Raw genomic sequence first — 18,972 nt, forward strand, 5'->3', positions numbered from 1 at the left:
TACGTAAATTAAAACATATCTTACCTGTCAACATGTCTTGCCACCCTCCCCAAGATCGGTTTCACTCACCCGATTACCTCAAAGTCAATCAGTGACCCCTCCAATTACATGTATAAAGTCAACCCTGAGTAGACTTGTAATTCTACCTCCCATGTATATCCCATTTTCACTGGAAGTGAAACAACAGCCCAATTCTCCCTCTGGGTTTGTGCCCTGTCCTTGCTAGGCTGATGCCTTAGCACACACAGATGTCTTCTTAGTTTTACTAACATGACAGAGGAAAAACCATCTTTCTAAAAGATGAAAGCCATGCATCACCCAGAACTTCCAAGTTAGGGATAGTCAACAGACTGATTCTTTTTTTCTTTTTTTGACACAGGGTCTTGCACTGTCGCCCAGGCTGGAGTGCAGTGGCACAATCTTGACTGCAACCTCCACCTCCTGAGTTCAAGTGATTCTTGTGCCTCAGCCTCCCAAGCAGCTGGGATTACCCCTGTACCACCAAGCCTGGCTAATTTTTTTGTATTTTTAGTAGAGACAGGGTTTCACCAGGTTGGTCAGGCTGGTCTTGAACTCCTGGCCTCAAGTGATGTGCCCACTTCAGCCTCCCTAAGTGCTGGGATTACAGGCGTGAGTCACTGCAACTGGTCCTTCAATAGACTGATTCTAGTTAGCCAATCAAAGACAAGGATCCACAATGTCAATACAAATGGGGACTAACTATTGTTTTACTTCCCTACACATGTTGCTCTTTCAGTAGATGTAATAAAGTCCTGGCAAAACCAGAGGTTGCTACCATCATGATGATGTCAACAGGAGGGACAGTCAGCACTAAGCCCAGAAGGCGTCAAACACTCTGCAAGAGAAATGCCCCATGCAAAGAGCACTAAGATGACCTGGCTCTCTTCATGTGGTTTTCAGATGGAAACATGGTTACAAAAGCATCAACCTCGTTATCATCCATCATTAAGGCCATCTCACTCAGTACCGCTGCTTTCAAAGTCCATGTTCCCAAAGCATGTCTTTGATTTTCTGTATACAATAGTCTTGCAGGATGAAAACTAGCCAACTTGTTGACATAAGAATCCCATCTACTTTGCAATTTTATTTATCTTCCAAAATTAAAGGACTGGCACCCTGATTTATTAAAAGTGAACTGGTTCTAGGGGCCATATCCCCTCTAAGTTACTGACAGAGCAGCTTCTGGACTGTGAAGCTCAAAGCCATGCCTAGATGTGAGGACCCCCATCAACTATAGCCAGCAGTGGTCTCTGCTGCCAGAGCTTATCTTCAGTTGTAACAAACATCTACACTTTGCTTTCCTTCTCTGTATTTCCTTTACCAATGTGTACGTATTCATGCCACATGCTCTTTAATGTTTCTAAGACACAGCAAAACACATTATTAATCTCTTACTCAGGCAGTGTTAATTCCAACAAGACTTCAAGGCAGCAGTGCCTCCTAAGCCTGCACTGCGCCGGGAATTGGCATTGGGATTGCAAGCACTGTGGCCACTGCTACCAAGGGAGGCACAGAATCCCTTCACCCCATAGTCACAGGAGCATTGGCAACAAAATTCACCGTGCCTTGGCAATTTATGCTGACCCTCACATTTTGGCATTTAAAAAAAGTATCGTCTTAGAGTACCAAATATGTGTCTTCTTATAGATGTGTGTCACGGGCCTCACAGTGCACATCATGGCTCTGTAGATGCACAAACCTTGTCTTTATGAGTCTACATATTACATACAAGTGGTAGAATTTTGGGTGGGTGCAAGTCAAGTAATGGGATAAAAGAATGATGATCGAAGGAGATGGTTCATGATAAATATGCGCCCTTGTGAGTGACCTCGCAACAATTTCTTACTTATGATAAAGGCAAAATCTCCCCAGTCCAGAACCTAAATGACATTATATTAACATTTTCCTATATCATTAGTAAAACACAATGCCACATTCATTTTTATTTTCTTCTGCCTCATTCTGTAACAACTATGAAACCGTTTGTTATAGCTAATTCGTAGAAACCAGGCCAAATGAGCCCCAATCAACTAGAACAAGCATTCAGAACTCAAAATCCATTTACATGTTAATTAAGTAAATAGTATAAGCTACACGTTGAGCCTACAACTCTTGCTGGAGTCTCCAGCTTTAAGAGTCTTAACTCCTTCCCTTCATAAAGACCAAGAAGAGTGAGATAACCCCTATTTGGGGAGTGTTGCTTGGTTCTCCCAATCCTGTTAGGGGTAGTTGGTGCTCTTGACTTTGAATGGCCCCCAAGAGTTTCACGGCCTTGGTGGAGTCCAAGTGGGCATCACGGGCAATAGCAAAAGATCCCACAATACGCAAATACAAAAGGCTCTCTGAGATAATGTGGTCAGGAATGGGTGTATTGGGTGTAACACTGTATGTTAATTTAATGCCAAATACATAACGTATGGAGAAGACGTATGTGAGGCTGGAAGAACAGGACTGACAGTGTGCCTTTGTTACTTCTGAATCTCTAAAAGACAGCTACCTTGTCCGATGGTTCTCAACTGCTGACATGGAGGAGGAGCAGACAGGCCTTCTCTTAACATGCAACCCCTCTCCTGGTGAAAAAGAGCTTCTCGTTATAATTCTCCCAATTGTCAGCAACCCTGAGTCTCCATCACCTCCCCTTCCCAACACTTTCCTTCAGGGATATAATGAGAATATCAACTTCCCACAGCAGTAAAGCTGATTTCAGAGAGGACTGGGAAAGGAATGGATAATGTATCCTCCATCACTCATAATTATATTCCCACTCTACTACGGGGAAAGGGAATACAACTGCTTGTTTTCTCTGACCTTTTTGCTAACCCTTTATTATTCCACAACAATTTTCCATGTGGTAGAAAAGAGAATCTTAGCCTACTCTGGGAGAAGCTGGGACTGAGGGGAGGGTCAGCACCAGGCAAGTATGATGCTAATACTTTTACACAAAGTATGAATAGGCACACAAAAAATGGCCAGTGCGTCTCAGAAGTGAACATGGAGAAGCAGCAGCACAGACTTAGGTTAAAGCTGTGTTAAGGGATTAACGTCAACTTCATAGACGTGATACTGTACTGAGTGAAGACTATACAGGGTCTCTTTGTATTAATTCTTTTGTTTTTTTTTGAGACGGAGTCTCGCTCTGTTGCCCAGGCTTCAGGGCAATGGCACTATCTCCGCTCACTGCAAGCTCCACCTCCTGGGTTCATGCCATTCTCCTGCCTCAGCCTCCTGAGTAGCTGGGACTACAGGCGCCCGCCACCGCGCCCGGCTAATTTTTTTATATTTTTTAGTAGAGATGGGGTTTCACGGTGTTAGCCAGGATGATCTCGATCTCCTGACCTCGTGATCCGCCCGCCTCGGCCTCCCAAAGCCACATTTTCTTAATCCAGTCTATCATTGATGGACATTTGGTTTGGTGTCAAGTCTTCGCTACTGAAAAGATTTTAAAAAGCCCACATTAAAAAAATAATATAGGAAGCCGGGCATGGTGGCTCACGCCTGTAATCCCAGCACTTTGGGAGGTCGAGGTGGGTGGATCACCTGAGGTCAGGAGTTCAAGACCAACGTGTCCAACCTGGTGAAACCCTGTCTCTACTAAAAATACAAAAATTAGCTGGGTGTGGTGGCGTGCACATGTAATCTCAGCTGCTCGGGAGGCTGAGGCACTGGAATCACTTGAACCCGGGAAGTGTAGGTTGCAGTGGGCCAAAATAGCGCCACTGCACGACACCGTGGGCGACAGAGTGAGACTTAGTCTCAAAAAAAGAAAAACACAAATAACAATAATGTAGGAATATTGATTTTTCAGTTTGCCTAAGAATTCTAACCTTGTCTCTTTCCTTGACTCACAGATTGAAGGATTTGGAAATAATCAGGTTGAGAAAATTTCCTTTACATCCCTCTCTAGCAATGGTGTATTAATGAGAGATCTAACCAATCAAGATGCTCACCAACTAGAAGAGTTTTAGAGCACTGAGACCTGAAACACATCTTCAATAAGCCGCATCTAGTTTCACAGAAGATAAAAATATCTCGAGAGAGTTCAAATGCTTATGTTTACATTTTCTATTTTTCTCAAGAGCATAATTTCTTCCTTCCTAATCTACAGAAACTTCTAAAAACATCAGCAAAAAACCTGTTTCACATTAATTACTATTATCACTCAGTAGAAATATATACATCAGTCACTAAATGTAGAGGATGCAAAATTAGACCTTATGTAACTAAACCCAAATAGGATTCCTGTGAAAATTAAAACCGTATCTTCAAAATGTATACCATATATAATTATTATGCCAATTAAAAATAAAGTTGAAAAGAAAAACAAATTTAAGGAAAAACAAAAACCTCTTTATCTGCCTCATCTTTATTCTCTTCTCAAAATGTAAAATACTAAGAAAACTAACATTTTGAAATCATTTTTTAAATCAAACTTATTTTTTGATTTCCAATCTACCTTTCTGTTCAAAGTAAATATCAGATAATAATGGAGAAAATTTGTTCAGAAAAATAAAAGCAAGAATATTTCTTAAAGAGAAATGTTAGATAGAAACACAGGCAAAGACTTACATGGATATCTAACGTACCACAATCCTTTATTCATGTTGAATTTCTTAAACTTTCAAGATCACAAATAGCTTTTCTGATATTCACTTAGCTGAATTCTACTGGCAAGGAAGCATTATGCCTTCTTTTATAAAAACTCTACTCATTCTTCAAGACAAAATGGCATTTAATACACTGAAATGCTGGTGTCTATGAAACACAAAGTAAAGTTATCTGCTCCTAATCAAACTCTATGCATTTTATCTTTGTAAGGTAGGCCCTTGCTGAGATTTGTGCTGGTGTCAACACTATATTCCATTTTCTAAAAATCAATATAATAGAAAATAACACAGAACTAAGCCAGAGCTCCCTGGATTATATAAAATGATTATGAAATTCACTGTTTAAAAAATAATGCTCAATCACAAAAAATTAGTTCTGAATAGGTATTTCAAATTGGACTGAAATTGTGGACAACCAAGGTTAGAAAGCTAATTTTACATGTTTTAAGAAATTTAGAATGAACACAGTTGTGAAACTGGCAACCAGTATGGGGAGAAAATCTCCACTTTTCAAATGTACGATAATTACAATGCCTTCTTACGAAGCAAAGTTAAAACATTAGCAAATAATTTGTTTTTTTTTTTTTTTGAGACAGAGTTTCGCACTTGTTGCCCAGGCTGGAGTGCAATGGCGCGATCTCGGCTCACTGCAACCTCCGGCCCTCAGGTTCAAACGATTCTCCTGCCTCAGCCTCCCGAGTAGCTGGGATTACAGGCATGCGCCACCACACCTGGCTAATTTTGTATTTTTAGTAGAGACGGGGTGTCTCCATGTTGGTCACGCTGGTCTTGAACTCCCGACCCTCAGGTGATCCACCTGCCTCAGCCTCCCAAAGTTCTGGAATTACAGGTGTCAGTCACCGCTCCCGGCCTAAATAAGTTGTTTTTAATAAACCAGTAAAGATATATTTTAGAATAAAGTAAAGCTGGTTATTATTATTTCGTTTTTAATCATTGAATTTCAAGTATTCTCAGCCTACTGGAATGTATGTGAAATAAAACTATATTACATGTAATGTATACATTTTAAATTTACAAATTTTGGGAAAGCAGCCACAATCAAATTAGAGTTATTCAGAGAGAACTATATTTTCTGAAGTTTTTTAAAAAGGCAACATTTTATAGCATTATTTTCTCCATATTCTACAAGAATATCTACTTAAACTTCGCATAATAAAAATATTTCTCCTTTCTGAGAGAAATTCTATATCTTGAACTCTTTTTGTCCAATTTTAAGTAGAGTAAAAAGGGCAAATATAAGGCAAATATAATTTATTTATGTAATAAGTTACTTCCTTAACGTAACAGTGGAATAAAATGAAAACAAGGACATAAGTATTAAAATCCACTAAGTATACAGAACTTAAATATTTCAAATAAACTTTATAATTTATAAATATAATTTATATATTATATACAATATACAATTTACATATTTATATAAATGTTTATATAATTAACACATATGTCTGTCTAATCACTTAATCCATTAACAATGAAAAAGGCAATGTAGTTTATAACAACTTTACTTTTTTAGCCTAAGTTACTGCTGCAATTCTAAGTATTACTATACGGTGACATTTAATGACATTTAATGAGCCTGTTATTAAAATCAAACGTGTATTTTGTTGAAAAATAAGTAGACAATATTTGCATTTGATTCTATTGAAAAATTTTTAAAAGTCAACACACTAGAAAACTGGTTATTTTTTAAGAACATGTTTTTCCCAATTCTGGAACCATGTACTTTCAATAGAAAAGAACATTTATCGTGTTCTTGTACATAGTAGCAAGCAGTCATCAAAAAACATGTTTAGAAAATTACTCTAATAAGGCAATAAATTATCAAATATTTATGACCTAGTAATCATATTTTACTAAATAGAAGCATGTGAAATTAGGCAAGCAAGCTTGAACTGAAGTCTTATGACAAATCTCACTTAAGCTCCAAATATGGATTGAAATACAAACAAAGATGATGCAAACAGCTGCGCATGTTAATGAAAGCACTGCTTCAGTACAAGATGATGGGTGTTAATTTGTCACGGAAGTCTCTAGAAGATATCCGCAGTTGGCTAGCCTTTTTACTGAATTGCGTTAATTCTCTAAGGCTAGCCAATACATCTGTCATTCTAATTATACCTGACCCAATTCTCATCTCTCCATGATGAAAGATTGTTTATAAAGTGCCACCTGAAGGAGGGAGATTTACTTGTAAAGTATTTAGACTAATCAGGACTCCTGTGACAGTGTTAAGGAACATTCACAAAAGGGTACCGCTATGGTTTTTCCTCAATCTTTGTTTCCTGTTTGTTATGGGAATAAACTTGCTCTTCGCTGAGCTGCGTGGTTAGTGTTCAACACACTACTAACAAGAAGCTCAAAACTCGGGATATCATGTCCTGTATTGGAAAAAAAGGGGGAAGTTCTTTTTCTTGCTGAATAAGAGACAGGAGTATGCTGGGAAACTGGCACTGTCTAGAAAAATAGAACACTCTTGAGTTATAGTGTATGCCAATTGCCATGGTATAAATACTCCCACTATTGGTATTTCAAGCTACTAATGGCTATGGCTTACAAAATTCCTCTATACTGTAATAATTAGCTTTTATAGGATAGCAGGAGTTGACTACACTACCATGTTAATGACAGGAAATAGGGGCACAAGTGAAAACATGCAGGGAAACTGTAAGAGTTTTTCAATCTCCTTGGTCTTGAGTTGTGAATTTGAGGAAAGAAAAGCTCAGTAGGTAGATGTCTCAGGATTCACTCACACTTGTTGGTATCTGTAATATACCAAGAACAATAACACCAAAGGTAAGAATGGTTTTCCTTTTCAGTTTCTTATTTCCTGTCTCAATGCCGCAAATCGCACCATATGGAAGGCAGGAGACACTACTAGAGTCTACTACTCAAAATAGATCTGTGCACCAGCAGAGTCAACACCACCTGGGACTCAGGCCCCCATGCAGACTCACAACGATTGTTTTCCAAGGGCCTCGGGTAACTCAAATGGATATCTCAGTTTGAGAAGCAGCATGATCGACCTTATCTTTTAAATGCAATAGATATGTCAAAATGTGAGACACAAGATTTAATCATTTTCCAAAAGAACCACTGGGGAAGAATTAGTAAAAGTTGCATATGTTTTGGCTTATTAAAAGAAGTACACATATATTTGGTAAAAGACAGATACAACATAAATTAGTAGTCTTAAGATTCAAATATACATCTCAACAACTTAATTCAAACAGATTGAACAGATTGTCTATACAAATTTATTTTACTCTGAAGTTCTGTCCTATCTCAAGCAATATTAAAACAGCTTCAATACCTCTGCCTTAGATCCAGTACCAAGATCATAATTCTCTTACTCATATTAAGACTATGAAAATACCAGGCTTCTCAGAAAGCTGAATCCAAGTAGTATCATTCCTATAATATCTCAGAACATCAGAAATATCAAAGTTTTTATTTTTACTTGTAAAAATAATGAAGAAAGCCAAGATCAATTCAAGGGCTTAGAATATACTTCTTTTTTTTTTTTGAGATGAGTCTCGTTCTGTCACCCAGGCTGGAGTGCAATGGAGCGAACTCGCCTCACTGCAACCTCCACCTCCGGGGTTCAAGCGATTCTCCTGCTTCAGCCTCCCAAGTAGCTGGGACTACAGGCGTGTGCCACCACGCCAGGTTGGCCAGGCTGGTCTTGAACTCCTGACCTCAGGTGATCCACCCGCCTCGGCCTCCGAAAGTGCTGGGATTACAGCATGAGCCACCGTGCCCGGCCAGAACATACTTCCTTATACCACTTCTCTGTAAAGAAACAAATAGATGGTATTTCTGTTCCGGTTTAAAAAAAAAAAAAAAAAAAAAGGCCAGGAGCGGTGGCTCACGAGGTCAGAAGACTGAGACCATCCTGGCTAACACGGTGAAATCCTGTCTCTAACAAAAATACAAAAAATTAGCCGTGCGTGGTGGAAGGCGCCTGTAGTCCCAGCTACTCGGGAGGCTGAGGCAGCAGAAAGGCGTGAACCCGGGAGGTGGAGCTTGCAGTGAGCCGAGATAGCACCACTGCGCTCCAGCCTGGGCGACAGAGCGAGACTCTGTCTCAAAAAACCAGAAAAATGGCCGGGCACGGTGGCTCAAGCCTGTAATCTCAGCACTTTGGGAGGCCGAGACGGGCAGATCACGAGGTCAGGAGATCGAGACCATCCTGGCTGACACGGTGAAACCCCGTCTCTACTAAAAAAAAAAATACAAAAAACTAGCCGGGCGCGGTGGCGGGCGCCTGTAGTCCCAGCTACTCGGGAGGCTGAGGCAGGAGAATGGCGTGAACCCGGGAGGCGGAGCTTGCAGTGAGCTGAGATCCGGCCACTGCACTCCAGCCTGGGCGACAGAGCAAGACTCCGTCTCAAAACAAAAAACAAACAACAACAACAAAAAAAACCCCAGAAAAATAAAAAACCAAAAACAAACAAACAAACAAACAAAAACCCAAAGGGGAAAAAAAAAGAAAGAAAGAACGCCTCTAGATGTAGGTCATGTGTTAGAAGGATGGTCCTGCTGTTTTATGACCTTCTCTGGGGAAGACTGAGCATGTCCACCTCTCCATGTTAACTGGCTTCTTGTCACAATCCCTAGCAAGCAAAGAACCCACAGACTCCAGCTGGGAACAGCAGTGTCCCTGGTTACAGCACAGATGCCAATCACCATTTGCTATTTTGTAACAGTGGACAAGGGGAGAGTGAATTCCTTTTGAACCAAAAAAAAAAGAAAAAAAAAAACTAGGAAGGCGGTTTACCTCCCTATCTCACTGTCTACATGGTAAATATGCATACGCAATGTTTCAAGTCAACATTTTATGTTGTTTTCTGTGTCTAAATAAAGCTACTAGACTACATGACACATTTTATCAAATACTTGTTTTTACCTTACTAAATGTGTATTTATCGTATTTGCTTTGGCATATTTTTGTTTATTTTACTTGTTCTTGTACAATAAAAAATGTTCACTGGTTATCTACAATGTGCAAAGCAGTGATATAGAAGTTAGAGCTGACATTAAAATGAGACCAGCCAGGCTTGGTGGCTCATGCCTGTAATCCCAGCACTTTGGGAGGCCGAGACGGACGGATCGCTTGAGGTCAGGAGTTCAAGATCAGCCTGGCCAACATGGTGAAACCCCGTCTCTACTAAAACTATTAAAAAAAAAATTAGCCGGGTGCAGTTGGCAGGTGCCTGTAATCCCAGCTACTCCAGAGGCTGAGGCAGGAGAATCGCTTGAACCCGGGCGGCAGAGGTTGCTGTGAGCCAAGACTGTGTCATTGCACTCCAGTCTGGGTGACAGAGTGAGACTCCATATCAAAGAAAAAAAAAACACAAAACAACCACAAAAACACACAAAACTTAGCTGGTCTCGGTGAGACACGCCTATAATCCCAGCTACTCGGGGGACAGAGGCAGGAGAATCGTTTGAACCCTGGAGGCGGAGATTGCAGTGGGCTGCACTCCAGCCTGGGCCACAGAGCGAGACTCCGTCTGTGAGGAGGGAGGGGGAGATGAGACATAGTATTGCACGGGTATTTCTCCGTTCACTTTTTTATCTTTATTTATTTATTTTTGAGACGGCATCTCACTCTGTCTGCCCAGGGAGTGTAGTGGCATGATCTCGGCTCACCGCAACCTCCACCTCCCAGGTTCAAGTGATTTTTCTTGCCTCAGCCTCCCGAGTAGCTGGGATTATAGGCACCCGCCATCATGCCCAGCTAATTTTTATATTTTTAGTAGAGACGGGGTTTCACTGTGTTGGCCAGGTTGGTCTCAAACTCCTGACCTCAAGTGATCCGCCTACCTCAGCCTCCCAAAGTGCTGGGGTTACAGGCGTGAGCCACCACGCCCGACCTTCTGTTCACATATTTAAAGCCGCTCATCACTGCAGATCTCAACACCATAGCCCAGTGTTTTGCAACCAGAGAGAGTCTATCCCCTACTCCCTCCCAGGGGACATTTTTGATTGTCACAACTTGGGGGTGCTACTGGCATTGAGTAGAGGCTAGTGATGCAGCTAAACATCCTACAATGCACAGAACAATCATCCGCAACAATTATCTGGCCCAAAATATCAATGGTACTGAGGTCCAGAAACCCTGCCATGGCCCAAGCAAACACCAGAAGGATTTGTGATGCGTTTTAGTAATTTTGCCCATCAATATTACTGGGCAGCAGTCACTAGCACTTCAGAAATCCTGGGTAACAAATGCTAGTAAATTTCCAGAACAGATGCAATCATAGGAATTGGCAAGCAAGACCTTTCTTTGCTCCTATCATGAAACATCAAGAACCTAAAGTCACGTGCAAGCAATATAAAATTGCCATCCATATTCTGTGATACATGCATATTCTGTCTAGAAATTATACCCAGTAAGAACATATATAAATTTAAGAAAGAGGCAATCCTACCCTCACAGTTAAAACACCTGAATAGTCTTACCACTTTAACGTTTCTTCTGCCTTAACCTTTTTTTTTTTTTTTTTGACAGGGTCTCATTGTCACCCAAGCTGGAGTGTGGTGGTGTGGTCACGGCTCACTGCAGGATTGACCTCACCTGGGCTCCTGCGATCCTCCCACCTCAGCCTCCCGAGTAGCTGGGACTATAAGTCTGTGACACCACAGCCAGCACAACAATTTTTTTTTTTTTTTGTCTCCCTATGGTGCCCAGGCTGCTCGCAAACCCCTGGGCTCAAGCGATCATCCTGCCTCAGCTTCCCAAAGTGCTGGGATAATAGGTGTGAGATACCATGCCTGGCCTTTAAACATTTTTTTTACACTGTAAAAGTCTCTTGATGTTTATAATTTGGGCTGCTGTCTGGAAAACTAAGGGGTTCCCTTGAGCATCATTTTTATATGAGATTCATTCATTCTTGCCTCCCCTTGACTTTTTACTCTTCTACTAACAGAATCACAAAAAGTCAGGCATATTGGAAGAGGTAGTTGGAAACCAAAGATGAATTTTCAGGAGGGCAAAATGGTTCAAGGCTAAGAGCAGCAGATGGTTAGGCTGTAATCCACTCTGCTTTTGGAAACTGATTTTTCTACAAGGGAACTAAAGACTTCCATTCAAATCCACAGCTTTGTTACCTGCTCAAGGAATCTGACTCTACTTAATCAGACGTATGGCTTAGCTAAAAACCTGTGCCCGATTGGGTGTGGTGGCTCACCCCTGTAACCCAAGCACTTTGGGAAGCCAAGGCGGGTGAATCACCTGAGGTCAGGAGTTCCACACCAGTCTGGCCAACATGGTGAAACCCATCTCTACCAAAAATACAAAAATTAGCCAGGTGTGGTCGCATGCACCTGTAGTCCCAGCTACTTGGGAGGCTGAGGCAGGAGAATTGAGAACTGCTTGAACCCGGGAGACGGAGGTTGCAGTGAGCCAAGATCATGCCACTGCACCCCAGCCTTGGTGACTGAGTGAGACTCCATGTCAACAACAAAACAAAACAAAACTGAACAAAAGGTGTACCCAGCTGGGTGCAGTGGCTCACGTCTGTAATGCCAGCACTTTAGGAGGCCAAGGCGGGTGGATCACCTGAGGTCAGGAGTTCAGGACCAGCCTGGCCAACATGGTGAAAACCTGTCTCTACTGAAAATACAAAAGTTAGCCAGGCACGGTGGTGTGCGCCTGTAATCCCAGCTACTCAGCAGGCTAAGACAGGAGACTCGCTTGAACCTGGGAGGCAGAAGCTGCAGTGAGCCAAGATCGTGCCATTGTACCCCAGCCTGGGCGACAAGTAAAAACTCCATCTCCAAAACAAAACAAAACAAAACAAAACAAAACAAAACAAAACAAAACAAAAAAAGTGTGCCCGTGAAAATGTATGCACGCTTAAATGAACCTGAACCTCTGAGTTGCTGGATTTCTTCTTTTAGGTTCGGTTTTTTTTTCTCTTAATTGCAAATTCTTGAGTTGAGTACAGTTGTTGTGCCTGAGGCATCCGCATATTTTTTTTTTTTAAGCAACCGATTGGGGAAAAACATAAGAAAGACTATTATTCTTTAAAAATCTAGTTTCTGGCCTTTAATTAAATTGGACTACAATTTTATTTTTAATAAATCTAGATATAATTGTATTAAAATACCTTCTACTGATTACTTCTGTTATTCTATTTTTTTTTTTTTTAATTGGTAAAGCCAGGTTCTCACTATGTTGCCCAGGCTGGTGTCAAATGCGTATCTTTGTGAATATACTAAACCACTGAATTCTCTCTCACACACACTTCTATATGGCTCTATTCCTTAGTCTCATCACACTTCAAGCAACTGAGTGGGCTTTCTAGATTGAGACCATTAAACTACATGGAAAGATGCTTGTCAACGTCCTGCTTCACTCTGCCTCTATCAAAGTGTGTATCAAACACCTTGGAACCAATGGCTGCCATGACATGGGGCACAAAATAACAGGCTGTTACCTGTCACATTTATGGTCAGTGCTGACACTGGTTCTCTTGACATCATTAGCAAGATGCTACAGCCTGGGCCAGGAGTAGAAGTGCATCCTCTCCATCTTCAAAATACAAAGGTAAAGGCCTGATGCTTGCTGTAAAAGGAGGACCATTACCCTTTTGCCCTGCTCCCAAATACTCCCTGGAACTTTAATTTCATTTTTGTACAGCATGCTGCTACTGAGGCCTCCAACTGAAGTATGTGAGTTCATGTTCGGGTTCACAGCAAGTCAAGCTCACAGTTTACCCGGAACTTTGTGGAGAGTTAAATGTGAATCATAAGTAAAAATCCCATTAGTGAATTATAGGATACCTTGTAAGTGTCATGTCCATTACAAACAGGTAACAACAGAGGCGTGAGAAGTAAGCTAAGCTTTGTTTCTTCTCCCCTTGAGATCAATACAAGTCACTATGATTTACTTCAAGTATGTATTGCATTCATTCTATTTGGTGCTCTATCACCCAGTAAATCCCTATTCTTCCTTTATAATTACTGATATGCCAACTTCTCTGCAATCTAGTAGGTGAAAACTTTTGTTCCAGACCGAGCACTTTCTCTTCTCCATGCTGCCAAAATTCCATCCTAGGCAGGCCTGAGAGACTCATCCCTATGCAGATATGGCTAGAAGCAACCTGAGCAAGCCACTTTGTTCCCATCTCTGTGCCCCCAGCAACCAATGCCATGTCTGGTACCTAGAAGTGCCTTGTGGATATTGTCGAAATGTATAGCAGTACCTTAAATGATACTTCTCCCAGATTAATGGTCACCAGAAGGAGAAGAAAAATAATTTAATTCTGCCAAGGTCAATCACTTAGCCCAATACAAGAATATTGAGATCAAACCTTTTAGCTTTTATCATCACATGAGATGGTCTTAAAGAGTTATCTGTATCAGTGTCTCTATCTGTCCACTTAATAGAAGAACTCCCACAAGGTTTAAAATACCTGCAAGCAATAAAACTCTACCTTGAAATGTGGTGGCATCTAATACTATCTTATTCAATTTTCAGCTGGATTTAAAATTTAACTGCAGATATTTCAATATACAGTACATATTCACAAAAAAAAAACCATTTTAAGCAAGAAATTGTTTCTGTTAATCATAACATAATGTTCTCTATAAATATCAGTTTTATTATACCAATAGATATGGATAGGTCGCATTTATGCCTTTTATAATTAAAAGTCAATCTGTTGGTTTACCTTTAACATTCCTGATTAATAGTAAACATTAGTTTGCTCATGTTTCAAATGCAATGGAGGATCGGAATGATGATTATAACAATAACTAAGAGAACAACTGAGGTTAAATGAGCAGTTACTGTATACCAGGAACTGTGCAAAGTGTTTCCTATAAATTAATTTAGTCCTCACAAAATAGTTAAATATTGGATAGGTCTTATTAATCCCTATTTTACAAAGAGAGGCAATGAGGATTCAAGGTTATTTGATTTATACAAATTTACACAGTTAGTAGCTTGTAGAGCAAAGATTTGAATCTGGACAGCTTGAGCTGTAAATGAAACTGAACACTTACTGGGCACGATGGTAAGTGTTTAACATAGGTTACTTAAAGTCATTCTCACAAGAAACATGCAAGATAAAATTACCATCTATACTACACACATAAAAAACAGGTTACTTAACTCGCCCAAGGTCATAAAAATTCTCTCAAACACTATAGTCTGTCTCTAACCAAAAACAAAACAAAACAAAAACCAAAAACAAACAAACAAAAACCTACCTCAAAAGAAATTAATTTGATACGGCAGTATGTGAAATAGAACTTCGCAGTCACCATCTTATGGTGAGAATCAGGGGTTAGCAAATGCTTACTGAAAAGGACAGATAGTAAGTGTTTTCAGTTCTGCAGGCAACACAATCTCTTTTGCAACCCTCAACTCTACTTCCAAAGCATGAAAACATCCATAGACAATATGTAAACAAATGGGATTGACTGTGTCCTAATACAATTTTTGTGTAGAAAACAGGAATCAGGCTATTTTTGGCCCCAATTTGCTGACCTTTGATCATTACTCTTATTTGTGGGCCCCGATCACTTTTTTTTTTTTGAGACAGAGTCTCGCTCTTGTCGCCAGGCTGGAGTGCAGTGGCGTGATCTCAGCTCACTGCAATCTCTGCGTACCGGGTCCAAATGATTCTCCTGCCTTGGCCTCCTGAATAGCTGGGATTACAGGCATGCGCCACCATGCCTAGCTAATTTTTTTGTAGTTTTAGTGGAGATGGGGTTTCACCATGTTGGCCAAGCTGGTCTCTAACTCCTGACCTCAGGTGATCTGCCCACCTCAGCCTTCCAAAGTGCTGGGATTATAGGCGTGAGCCACAGCACCAGCCTAATCACTTTAATTTAAGTAAAAATTCTAAAAGTTCAGAAATGCACAGTGTAAAATAATATATGAATATATGCCTATATCAAAGGAATATGCATCTACAAGGGAACACAGGTTGAAATGAATTTGTGTGTATTTATAAAGAAAATAAAAAGTGTAGGCCGGGCACGGTGGCTCAAGCCTGTAATCCCAGCACTTTGGGAGGCCGAGACGGGCAGATCACGAGGTCAGGAGATCGAGACCATCCTGGTTAACATGGTGAAACCCCGTCTCTACTAAAAAATACGAAAAATTAGCCGGGCGAGGTGGCGGGCGCCTGTAGTCCCAGCTACTGGGGAGGCTGAGGCAGGAGAATGGCGTGAACCCGGGAGGCGGAGCTTGCAGTGAGCTGAGATCCGGCCACTGCACTCCAGCCGGGGCGTCAGAGCGAGACTCCGTCTCAAAAAAAAAAAAAAAAAAAAAAGAAAATAAAAAGTGTAATTTTGACATGAGTGTAGCAGAAATATCCTGGCCTATCCGGGTCCAAATTCTGATTTCATCACTTAACCAGTTACGTGACCCAGGGCAACTTACTTTATTTTTTCCTTTTCTTGAGACAGAGTCTTGCTCTGTCACCCAGGCTGGAGTGCAGTGGCATGATCTCGGCTCACTGCAACCCCTGCCTCCCAGGTTCAAGCGATTCTCCCGCCTCAGCCTGCCGAGTAGCTAGGATTACAGGCGCATGTCAACATGCCCGACTAATTTTTTGTATTTTTAGTACAGATGGGGTTTCACCGTGTTAGCCAGGATGGTCTTGATCTCCTGACCTCGTGATCCACCCGCTTCTGCCTCCCAAAGTGCTGGGATTACAGGCGTGAGCCACCCGCGCCCAGCCTGGGGCAATTAAAAAAATTTTTTTTCTTGGCCTTAGAGATCTTGGCTTTAAATGGGGAAGTAAAATTTCCACCACACAGCATAGTTACAAGGTTTAAAGACAGAATCACTGCTTTGAAGCACAGGGGGCCTGTTCTCTCCGCTACTCGGGAGGCTGACGCTTGAACCCAGGAGTTTGAATCCAGCCTAGGCAACATAGCAAGACACCGTGTCAAAAAAAAAAAAAAAAAAAAAAGAAAAAAAAGATAAAAAAGAAAGGGCAAGAGGAATGGTGAGTCTGAAAATCTATATCTGCAACAAAGGGTTCCAAAATCTGCTCGTCTCCCGGGAGGTAAAATGCTATCTGCTCTGCCCCCGTGATGCCTTTCACACTAGCAAAGAGCCTAGCCATCAGCAGGGGTACAATGAATGTTTGCTGAATAAGTGAACATAAGGAAAAAATGACCAGTTCCTCTGGACAGGCACAATTGGCTAGATTAAATAAAAGACTGTGCCATTTATTACAATACCCATATTCAATCAGAGTTTAGAATTTATGCCTCAATCAAGACTACCCTAGTAACTTGGGTTTCTGAAGTACAATCCTTCTCAAAGAACAGAAAATTAGGAGCAAGTGTCTGAATATACCACTGTTTTACTCAAATCGCTAATGGCTTATTCCATTAGACCAATAACCAACACTATCCAAGTTTTTTTTTTTTTTAACAACCAAAGATGACAATGAACCCCCCGAACTGGATAGATCTTGCAATCGTGTGCTCACTTTTATTTTATTTTTATTTTTTTGAGACAGGCTCCCACTCTGTTGCCCAGGCTGGAGTGCAGCGGATGTGCTGACTTTTAAACAATACTTTTATTCTACTGGAATCAGTAACAGAGAACAGACATCTTCTCATTTGGGTATCATCGATTCTAACACAAAATGGCAGAGAAGTTTATGACTATGCTGAAAATGTCTTCTTTTTCTTCCCTCCATTTCTTTCACATTGTAATGGTTTTGAAACTATTGAGTTTTTTATGAAGCACATGAAGGACTGGTATCAGCAGCAATATGTTGGTAATGATGAAACAATTTTCTTAGAAAGGATGGCTGTAAATCACATTTTCTTCTGGGTACTGAAACACTAACAGTGAAAACAAGATGGTAAGCCTCCCTGCACTATCTCATATTTGCAAGTCACTTCTCATTTTTACGTTGAACACAGAAGCAAGCTACTTATAATTAGAGTTTTAAGAAATGAGTCATCACCTATGGCATCGCCACTGCCCTCAATTAGGGAAGAACCACAAATCACCTTTTGTAACAATGAGGAGGAGGAAAAGGACTCTTTGCTGCTGATTCCTTTAATGTTACCCTCTAAAAACATCTACTTCTTTATTGGAATTAGCTACAAGTACAAAAAACTATCTCACATGGGCACAACAGACCATAACATGTTTCTGTTAGGCCGACTTTCCCAGGAAGACTTGCCTCAATTAGAGCTTTCGTTCAGGAGTTTGAGGTGGAATGAATGGACTTGCATTAAAGATTCTGTTTCTGGGGCATTAACAGTTGGTACCTCTCAATGACCAGGTATCTTGCTTTCAGAAGGTTGCTTTTATTGCTCTTCTTGCCAACAACATTATTAACTTGTTATTTTTTAAGGTTCATTTCTTTTTTGCCTTTAGCCTGGAGTGTTTTGTTTACGAAATTCTTTTAACTGCCTTCGTCTTTCTACAGGAAATAACACAACATCTACGTCCCTCTATGTTTCGACTTAATATCAAATAATGCTACCTGTAAAGCTCAAGCAAAAAGAACTGGACTAATGCAGACAATAATGAGACCACTTTACCTCAAGAGAATTGTCTTGTTCTAGAACATGGGCCTAAGTTGATGTGGCATCCTCTCACTGTACTGCATAACTGATGTCACTCCTTGTTCACCTGTTACCTCAACAGTAGTAACAACGAAACAAAATCTCTTTATTGTCTACTGGAAAAACCTGCAGTGCACAGTAGGTTCTGAATTAATATTTATTTGTTAATTAATCACCTGCAGTTAATGCCCATCCTTGCCAGCCTGGCACTGAAGGTCTCTATATTTTGGTCCCAACCTAAAAGACATCTGCTCCAGCTTAAACTGGACCAATCCTGTCTGTCGAATATGCCTTTCCATGGCGCCATATTTGTTTTGCTACTCCTGACGACTCTACAGCAAAATCCATTGGTAGACACACTACCCACCCACACTTTTGGCTCTAGTTCAAATGCCAGGCTCTCCATGGAACCTTCTCTGATCAGTCCAGAAGTTCCCTCTTACTCTTGGAAGTAGGTTCTGTGTTCGTATTTCTTACAACACAGATGGCTTTGTATTTCTTTGACTTCTATTTCCTGTGAGATTTTAACATCCACCAGGGTCAGCTGGCCTATGTGTGCTCATCCATTCCAAGCAGCCTCGCGAAATGGCTTGTGCCAAGCAGGTGCTCCAAATCTAATATTCAGTAAATGGACGCTAACTGTTATATAAACAGCTAGCTTCATGGAGATCACACGGACTTCAGTCCCACTGCAGGATACTAGCTGCTGGAATTTGTATTCACACTTCATTTAGGTTTCAAGAAAAGAAGCCCTGAAAAGCTG

The 18,972-nt window shown here is 40.9% G+C and overlaps 1 protein-coding gene across 6 annotated transcripts in view; it reads right to left on the reverse strand.

Moving 5' to 3' along the window:
* APP (amyloid beta precursor protein) overlaps positions 1-18,972 on the reverse strand; it is a 285,398-nt gene that overhangs the window by 114,737 nt on the left and 151,689 nt on the right. The window lies entirely within an intron of this gene.

This window comes from Papio anubis, chromosome 4 (assembly GCF_008728515.1).
Source record: "Papio anubis isolate 15944 chromosome 4, Panubis1.0, whole genome shotgun sequence".
Classification (NCBI taxonomy): Eukaryota; Metazoa; Chordata; class Mammalia; order Primates; family Cercopithecidae; genus Papio; species Papio anubis.